Here is a 10,719-nt window from a genome sequence, read left to right as displayed (position 1 = left end):
AAATTTTTACAGGCTCTCCCTTATCTTTGCAAAGTGCAGTTCAGAGCAGGAGGAGGAGGGGGATGGGGGGAAAATCACTGCTGGACTGGACAGCCTTTGCTGTGTACTGCCCCAGGGCATCGTAGGGCTGAGTAGATGATGTGCGTCTGTCTGGGTGTGTTTCTAAATGGGGAAACAAACTCAAATACCTACAGGGTCAATAGGTAAAACAAATGAGTGAAGTGAATAGATGTAGGAAAAGTCTTTCATTTAATGTGTAATTGCATTTCACAAAAGTATCACTTATTTTTTCCCACTTAAAAACAAATTATTACATTTTTTCGTGTTCTTCTCTATTCCTGTGCAGGTTTCTTGTGGTTATTAAAGTTGATTCTTTCCACATAGACATCCTTTGTCTGCACAGGAAAAGCTGTATTCATTTTTTTTAAAAAATAATTAATTAATTAATTTTTTGGCTGTGTTGGGTCTTCGTTGCTGCATGTGACCTTTCTTTTTAGTTGCAGTGAGCGGGGGCTACTCTTCGTTGTGGTGCACAGGCCTCTCATTAAGGTGGCTTCTCTTGTTGCGGAGCACGGGCTCTAGCCACGTGGGCTTCAGTAATTGTGGCACGCAGGCTCAGCAGTTGTGGCTCGCGGGCTCTAGAGTGCAGGCTCAGTGGTTGTGGCTCACGGGCTTAGTTGCTCCGCGGCATGTGGGATCTTCCCGGACCAGAGCTCAAACCCGCGTCCCCTGCATTGGCAGGTGGATTCTTAACCACTGTGCCACCAGGGAAGCCCTAAAGCTGTATTCATTTCCATAAAGAAATATGCCTTCTCCCATTTTATCTTCCCTTGAAACATCTGGCTTCCTTGATGTTTCTTTCATTGCCCACCCCCCAACTTAAAAAAATAAAAGAAAAAGAAGGGTATAAGTAAGAAATAATTTTCCTGTTCACCATAAGACATAATAACAATGCAAGAGGTGAGCCAAATCCCTGGACGTGCTGTTGGGGAGGTCACAGGGTATGCGAGCTGGAGAGCACACACCCAGGCCAAAGGAACAGCTAAGCAACTCGGAATGTGGGTCTATCTTGTCATATCTTTTATCTTTCAAGAGAAGCTGGGAATCTGGAATTTTGTGTGACAAAATTGGCGTCACACAAAACTGGCAACTAATTTAAAAATGCTGAAAACATTTTTCTAGTCAAACCAAATACATCTGTGGTCTACCTATAAGCCACCCATGGGCTGCCATTTTTTAAAGTTTTTCTCTAAGAGAATAGTTTGTGAGGAAGAAAATGGTATTTGAAAAAGTGTAGATAAAAGGAGGTGTATATACAAAAGTGACGGAGTACAGAGAACAAGAGAGAACTCAGCAAACATTTATGGTGAAAAACATTAAGCGATTAGGCATCTTTTATTGGAGATCATTTAAGGTCAAATAACCTATGCATTTATTACCTGCCATATTGATGTCAGTGAGAATTCTGCCCCATAGTTCCTTATTCCATGTGTTGTTTATACAGTTGGGTTAAAGGATAATGACAATTTAATTAAAAACCACTCTTAAAGTTTGTCTGAATTATAAACATAATGTGCTTCTATTTTAAAAAAAGAAAAAGCACAGAATTTTAAATTGTTTAAGTCCCCTCTTCCTACCCCACTCCCCAAATCCTCAGTGCCCACTGTGAACAGTTTAGTGTATACTTCCATATAATTTTTTAATGAAATTTTCAAAAATAACTTCTTATATCATCATTTGGTATGTTCACCAAGATTATATCATTTTCTGTCTATATCTGTTGATTGATCAATCAATGTATATTTTTCCCCCAAGTTCAGAGCGTTATATTAAAGTCATGTTTGCATTAAGGCTGTTGACATAGTAATTAAAAACTTTAAAAACAGTGACATAGGTATACAAATTACAGAGTCTAATTTTATTGTGATTGAGAAGTAAATTTATCTGATATTTCTTTCAGCCAAGACAAAAGACCACGGAGTTTTACCTTTTCTCCCCAAATGACACTTACTTGCAACTCTTTATTAGTTCATTTAAACATTGCTTCTCCTTTTATAATGTCTCCTTTTTCTTCTCTTGATCCACCATTCAGAGTAATCTTTGCTACCAGAACATTTTTGTTTTACAAGATAGCAATTCAAGAATAGAGTTGAAACGTTAGAAGAACCTTGTGACAACACATATACTTTTATCAAAAACAAGTCTGAACTGGCTGCATTTAGGCACACTTTGAAAGTTAAACGACTTTTAACCCTTATATGGATACTTGTTTACATTTTCCAAGTCCAAAAGGGAGCAAGTATTTTATCTAAAGAATGGGCAAATGAGAGATCAAAGTTCAAGTACTTTTTTCCAGGTTCTTCACCCTGAGCTCTATGTAAGTTATTACATATTCTCCTATTTGAACATTTTCCTTATTGCATTTTACTGGGATAAAAGTGCACTGCAAAGTTCCTGAAGTAGTTATTTTCAAAATTGTCTTAGAGAGTGGTTATCCTTTTAATATGTATGCAGTTGTAGTGATGATAATACAAAAGTAATCTAATTAAACAGATTGAAGTTGCAAGAGGATAAATATGTTTCATAGTGACTAAAACACTTCAGGAGAAGTATATGTTTTGAAGAACTATAGACCTTATGATAAACGATCCCTAATAAACAGGACATAGTCACATAGTAAATCATACATAAAGGAATATTTGAGCTTAATGTACATATGTATTCTAGAAAGAAGGGTTGTCCTATGATAGATTTACTTTTTATTTAGTACTATGTATTGACCAAATATATACATATCTTCTTATTTATTAATTCTAAGGTATTTAAGTGAAAGACACTATGATGAAAAGAAATAATATTTAAACATCTGTTATTTGTCAGCATTTTATTCATTTAATCCTCACCATAACTCAGTGAAGAAGATATTATTATCTGTTTTATAGATGAGGAAACTGAGTCTTAGGATGTGTCATGCACCTACATAGCTAGTAAGTGTCAGAATAGAATCTAGAACCATTTCTGTCTGTCTCCAAAGGCTGTCTTCTTTCCTCCATACCACACAACCCTAGCACAAGCTTTTTTTTTTTTTTTTCCTAATGGGGAAGGTCAGAAAATCCTTAATATCCTTAAGGGGGTCTATTTGTTTATGGCAAACAGATTTTAACTTACATAGTGAAGTGGGTATAACTCTGTTAATTGACTGACTAAACATGAAAATTTCTGATTGTGTTTACAGACAGCTAAAGTTTTTCCAATATTCACAGCTGCCACACCTGTTTTAAATGTCTTGGTTGGTCCTTTGGCAGCGCTTACGATACTTTGGGGCTTTCCCAATACCTATATGAGGTGAAACAGGGTGATGGGTAGGAATTGCAGTGAGACCTGGGTTCAAATTTTCGCCTTGCTAATTACTAGCTTCTGTGCTCTGGGCAAATTTTTAAACTTCCCTGAACTTCTGTTCTTCATTTGCATAATGGGAATATTAATACCTATCTTATAGGGGATTAGCACTCTTAGCCCAGTACCTAATATATAGTCCCACACAAAGTGTTTCTTAAGTTCATATGAGGAATAATTAAGGATATTTTCTGTTTTGACATAATTTATTGTTACATGAATTATTCTTATACAAATGTGTTATGTTGGATGAACTATTTAGTTAAATATACCAATTAATTTTATCTGTTAATTTTTTTCTTCAAATGTGACATATTCTCTTTGATAGTAGGAGTGTACAAAGAGACCTGTTTAGGAGAAAAAAAAAAAACACTGAATTAAGTTTAGTTTCAGTTCTTTGGAAAATAGCTGAAGTTTCTATTGTGGACATTATAAAGAACCTCTATGAAAAAAAAGGAAAATTCCCATCACTGCTTTTTATTTTTATTAAAGTATAGTTGATTTACAATATAATATTAGTTTCAGGTATATAATATAGTGATTCAATTTTTTATAGAATAAACTCCATTTAAAGTTGTTATAATGTATCAGATATATTCTCTGTGTTGTACAATACATCCTTATATCTTATTTATTTTATTCATAATGGTTTGTACCTCTTAATTCTCTACCCCATCTTGCCCCTCACCTCATCCCTGTCCTCATTGGTAACCACTAGTTTGTTTTCTATATCCGTGAGTCTGTTTCTGTTTTGTTATATTCATTTATTTATTTTATTTTTTAGATTCCACATGTAAGTGAAAACATACAGTATTTGCCTTTCTCTATCTGACTTATTTCACTAAGCATAGTACCCTCCAGGTCTATCTGCATTGTGGCAAATGGCAAAATTTCATTCTTTTTTATGACTAACATTCCATTGTATAGATGTACCACATCTTCTTTATCCATTCGTCTGTTGATGTACCTTAAGTTGCTTCCCTATCTTGGCTATTGTAAATAATGCTGCTGTGAACACTGGGGTGCATGTATCTTTTCAAATTAGTGTTTTCTTTTCCTTCAGATATATACCCAAGAGCATAAACAGCTCATACAACTCAACATCAAAAAAACAAACAACCTGATTAAAAAATGAGCAGAAGACCTGAATAGACATTTTTCCAAAGAAGACATAAAGATGACCAAACAAGCACATGAAAAGATGCATAACATCGCTAATTATCAGGGAAATACAAATCAAGACCACAATGAGATATCACCTCATACCTGTCAGAATGGTTATTGTCAAAAAGACAGCAAATAACAAATGTTGGTGATGATGTGGAGAAAAGGGAACCCTCATACACTATTGGTGGGAGTGTAAAGTGGTGCAGCCATTATGGAGAACAGTATGGAGGTTCCTCAAAAAACTAAAAATAGAGCTACCAAATGATCCAGCAATTCCACTCCTGGGTATATATCTTATCATTGTTTTAAATTCTAATATCATTTCCTAGACTTCTAGGAAAGTCTAGGAAACTTTCTAGGAAAGTTTCTTTTACCTGTAAAAGAAAAGGATAGAGGAAAAGATGGACAGAAGGATGGAGAGAAGGAATGAAGGGTGTCGGGGAGAGTGGGGAAGGAATTCACAGCACAAGTTTTTAGTCAAAGATAGTAAACAGGATAGTACCTATATTTATCCATTCTTCCTCTTCAAATACCACTGATATGACAGGAAAAGAGTACCAAAACACTTCAGCTTGTTCTTTTGAAAACAGGCTAGGCTGGAATCATTAGCAGATCAAAGGTAAATTTCCGACATAAGGAAAGCAAATGAGAACGTACTGACAGATAAGCCCTAGCACAAAAGGCTGCAGCACAGGTGCAAGCCACCTTTCCTGGAAGAGCTTGGGTTTCCAGTGAGGGGAACGGCCAGGAGGATTGTCTATAAAACAGCTGCTCCTTCCCACCAATGCTGAGCTTGTATGCAGTGCTAATTAGCCCTGGAGAGAGCTCCTAGTGGGGGTGTGGGCTCCAGGAAAAAACCTCCTGCTCTTACCCGGATTGTTCTTGCCCATCTTAAAGAAGCCTACCCATCAACATGACGCCCACTTGCCCTGAAATCTTCAGTCAGTGATATCTTTTGAGGAAAAACAACCTACTAACAGTGAAGGGAATCCACATAGGCTCCTTGAATTCGTCAACCTAGACTTTCTTTTGTAAGTATGAACAGATAACCACTGATGATACAAGGGGGAAAGCAACAGCACCAAAAAATAGAACAATGATGAATAAAGAAAGTGATGGACCAAAAAAGAAAGAGTGATAATTCAGGTAAGAAAATGATTTTTTTCAATTCTAGTTAATATCCTCAGAGAGATTCAAAAAAGGATGATATCTATTAAGAAAGCACAAGGTTGTATGCAAAAAGAGAACAGGAGAAAATGATTGGAAATTTAAAATATTGCCCCCCTAAATACAATAAAAAGATGAAATTAAAAATAGAGCAATGAGACAAAAATATAGAATGGGAGAAAAACAGGTGACCTTAAAGATTAATCCAGTATGTCAAATACCTTTCTATAAAGAAATCAAGTAAGAAGTAGCAGAAAAATGGAAGAGATGAATGGGAGAGGAGAAGCGAGGAGAAGGAAAAGGAGCTGGATTACTTTAATAATATGATGAAGGGTTCATATGTTTCTTAGCTAATAGAAAGAAAAGGCAACTAGAAACCTCAGAAAAAAACTTGTGCAATAAAGTCATTTCCATATACGAAACAAAGTAAACTCTGCATGATTCCAATGAATTAATTTTACTTTGATTCTTCAATCATTTGAATGGCAAAGTTTTCCTTACAAAGGATTACATTTCTTTCTTCTGAGGTTCAAACACAGTACTTGATTCTGAAATGAATAATATTGACATAATAATAATGTTCTATTGGCTGTTGGTTGTTAATGTTTAGAGTTAACCTCTAAACAAAGCTCAGAATCTTAAATACAAGTTATAAAACAAGGACAGGGTGGCTGTAAATGTAAATGCTCTAGATACTATAATTCGAAAGCCCTGGTGTAGTTGGCAAAGCTGGGAGATGGGGGTAAAGAAGAGGTAAAGGATAGTGTAGGGTTCTTATTCCCCCATTATACAGAAAGAAAATTAAGATACTGTCTAAAATAATGGAAAAATAAAGGGAATTTAAGCATATTATTTGAAATTATATGCATTATATTATTTGCAATTATATGAAATTACAAAATAATTCCTATTATATGAATTATGTAACCAATAAAAGAGCTAAGAAGTACAGAGTAACCAACAAAAGCGGGGAGAAGGGGTAGGGAAAAAGCAGGGAGTAATGGGAGGTGAATTACTTATCCATCATAGTGGGTCTTTGAGAGTTAGCGTCTTAGGTTGCAAAATCGAGAAATAGAGATATATCACTATTGAGAATTAGGTGTAGCTGGCTTACCATCGACCTCTCTAGCAGATTCTAGTAGTTACCTAAGTCTTTTATCTACACATTTATTAATAAGTGCATTCTTCTCAAATACAATTCCCAATGAGCCCGTTGTTTGAATTTTCGAGAGACTAATTTGTTGATTTGAACATACAAGTTTAGGAAGGCATGAGCAGACTTTTTCAAAAGTTTATTGTTGTGATGTGCTAACGCTCATTGACTTGACTGAATATGTAACAGATTGCCTTCTTTTGAAAGTGAAACGTATATTTGTGTAAAGTGGAAGGAAAAGACTGTGTGACCTTAGAACTATATCTAAGTTAATTGTCGTATTTATACTATAAATATGTGCCATAATGTGCTATAAATTATCATATACAATTGTGTTGACTACAGCTTGTAGGTTACTTGTATCTGGTACTCCTTTTTCACGCTTTTTTTTTTTTACATTCATTTTCAATTTTGGAGTATAGTTGCTTTACAATATTGTGTTAGTTTCTCCTGTACAGCAAAGTGAATTCCTTTTTCACTCTTCTTAGTTCTAAACATCCTTTCTTTAACTTTTCCTCCCTCTTTCTTTTTCCTGGAAGTGTATCATTCATAGTCCCCAATGTTTTACATTTCTTAAAACTTTTGGACCATTGATTTTAAGTAAATAAAGGCTTAGCAGTGCATAAGTCATAAACTTTTCTGTAATATGTTAAGATTAAAATGACGACACGTGCATAACACGTTGTTGAAATTCCAAGCTTAATTTCCAAAAGATTAAGTAAACAAACACTAAGAAAGACCTTGACTCACCCCTCAGTGTCACAATTTATAAAATAAGAGTCATAGTTTTCCTGTGATCATTAAAAGCTGGTACTTTCATTGGCTGGAGGAGCGTGTGAAAATCACACCCACCTTAAACACAGGAAAACAAGCCCAATGATGAGGTAACTATCTGAACACCTGAGAATAATGTGAAGTGATTGTCTCTAGTTGGTGTATTGAGGGCTAAAGCTGTAACTTTTTACTTACTTCCATTCTGTCCTGTCTGCTGCTTTTTAAAGCAACAGTAGCACCATCAGCACCAAAACTAACACTGTCGTCTAGAATATGTTCATGAATACAGTAACACTTTTGATATGGACTTTTTTTTTTTTTTTTTTTCTGTACGCGGGCCTCTCACTGTTGTGGCCTCTGCCGTTGTGGAGCACAGGCTCCGGACGCGCAGGCTCAGCGGCCACGGCTCACGGGCCCAGCCGCTCCGTGGCATGTGGGATCTTCCCGGACCGGGGCACGAACCCGTGTCCCCTGCATCGGCAGGCGGACTCTCAACCACTGCGCCACCAGGGAAGCCCAGATGTGGACTTTTTGAATCTCTGTTTTTAACTAATTTCAGTTAGAGGGCTCCTTTGGGGTATCTGATATGTTATCTACTCCCCTTTTCATGTATTTAAAATGTCATGTTAATATCTGATAATAGTTATTAGAGACTATGTCTACCTGCAATTCCTATCTGTTACTATAGTTCAAAAGCACTAACCCCAGAATGTATTTGTAATCTGGCTAGAGGAAAGCCTCACATGACGAAGTCAACAAGCTGATAAGAGGAGCTTATTGTGAAACTGGTTTGAGTGTTGCTCAGTGCCAAAACATTGTTTTTCAATGTCAAAATAGCAACAGAGTTCACTGGAAAATTTGGAGCTGAAATAAAGCATGCCTAAGGCAGGGTCCTCGAGCAGACGCTGTTAGCAATTCCTCATCGCCACAGTCGTTGGAGGTAGATGTCTGTTGCTGGGTGAATTATCCTCATTTCCAGTTTGCAGATGCAGAACGTGAGAGTTCCAGAAAAGTAGACAAGTTCCCAGTAGCAAATCAGTGTCAGGCATTGTCACAACTTAAACAGCAGTACTCACAAGAAGGGTTCTGAAGGATGTTGGTTAATTCATTGAGACCCTGTATCTTGCTCAAAGGTAGAGGTCCATTAAAAAAGGGCATTACTTTGCATTTCTCCACAATCTATTTATCTCATAAAAACCAAAGGAAAAAGCCATATCTTAATCTCATAAAATTCACAGTACAAAATGTTTGTTTGAGTTCCCAAATAGTTGAGCAACTGGGTGCCTGCCCTTGCCAACCTCTGAGCTTAATACAGGAAGAACAGCATAAATAGGATATCAGGGATAGTCAAGAGCTGATGATTTAGTGGGGAGGGGTAACACAGACCAATAAATATCTTTGTATCGTCAAGTGGATTTTCTGTGGTTGAGATGTGCATTGGGTGTTATGAGAGGTCAGAGGGCAACACTGAGACCAACCTGGGTTGGAGTCTTCCTGGGAAAGGTAGTGCTTTATTTGTGTCTCTTCTGTTTCTTTGATTAGTGGTATTTATTGGCTTGTTTAAAAATTCCAAAAAAAAAAAATCCAAATAATACATGAAAATATAGACTAGAGAGTAAAACTCACTTCAGATCTCTGCACTGTAAGATAATCACCATTGACATTTTGGTGGGTATCCTTCTAGGCATATATGTGTGTGTGTGATGTGTATGTGGTGTGTGGGTGTGTGTGTTTATAGACATAATTTTATATAAATGTGGCCATATTCCAATTGTTAATCAGTATTTTTATTTGTTTTTCATTCAATAATATGCCCTGCATATTACTCCAGATCAATGAGTTTAAAATTACATCACAAATTTTCATGGCTATATAGTATTCCATATATTTTATTTCTTTATTTAGCTAGTTGCTTATCAAAGTACAGTTGTTTTCAACTTCTTGCTGTTTTAAATAATGCTGAACATAGCACCATTGTATATATAGCTTTGGTACTTGGGCAATGATCTCCACAGATAGGTCTCTGGAAGAATTGCTAGATCATAGGCTATACGCATTTGAAATTTTGATTCACAAATGCTGAACTCCTCTCCAGAAAAGTTGTACCAATTCAAATTCCATGTTTTCCTATGCTTTTGTCAACATTGAATTTTATCTCTTATGTCTCTGCCAATCTGATAAATTAAAAATTCTTTTTAATGTGCACCTATTCAATCATTAATAAGTTTAAACATCTTTTTACATGTTTTTACCTATTTTTCTTATTTTGTGAATTACTTGTGTATGTTTTTCATTGGCACGTTTATCACCATTTAGTTGATTTGTAAAAGATCTTTGTATGCTAGGAATGTTAATGTTTGCCTGTCATGCATACTATGATTATTATTTCACTTCTTTTTTTTTTAACTTTAAGCTCCTCTTTTCCCCGCCCCCCCTTAATTTTTTCCCAGTATATTAGAGTGTTAAGCATGTAGGTTCTAAAGTCATATATACATTTATTCAATTCACATTCTTTTTTTCTCACCCTTTGTGGCTGGCATTATTATTATTTTTTTTACCTTTGACCCCCTTAATTCACTTCTTTGTTTGACTTTAATTATGGTTTTAAAATATTTGAGTCTTTTCTATTTTGATTTTGACTTTTGTGGGGGCTGTAAAAAGACCTCTCCACACTGAGATTTATAAAAGCCCAAATTTTCCTCTGTTACTTTTATATTTTTATTTTTAAATATTTAAGCCATCTAGAATCAGCTATAAAGAGAGTTTTCTGGTGGCCTAGTGGTTAGGAGTCTGGGCTTTCACTGCTGTGGCCTGGGTTCAATCCCTGGTTGGGGAACTCTGAGATCCCACAAGCCTTGTGGCATGGCCAAAAACAAACAAACAAACAAATACAGTTAGAATTAGCTGTAATATCAAAAGTAGAGTAGGGTTTCTGTTAGTTGCCTATGTTGAATGATCTTTTTCCCTTGTTGATTTAAAATACTGCATAGTAGAGAGATTAACAGAATAGGTCTTGGAGTTAGGCTGCCTGGGTCCAAATTCTGGCTTCACTGTTTACTTAC

The sequence above is a fragment of the Orcinus orca genome, chromosome 7 (genome assembly GCF_937001465.1).
Source record: "Orcinus orca chromosome 7, mOrcOrc1.1, whole genome shotgun sequence".
Classification (NCBI taxonomy): domain Eukaryota; kingdom Metazoa; phylum Chordata; class Mammalia; order Artiodactyla; family Delphinidae; genus Orcinus; species Orcinus orca.
The sequence above is the reverse complement of the archived record's forward strand: the minus strand, read 5'-3'. Positions refer to the sequence as shown.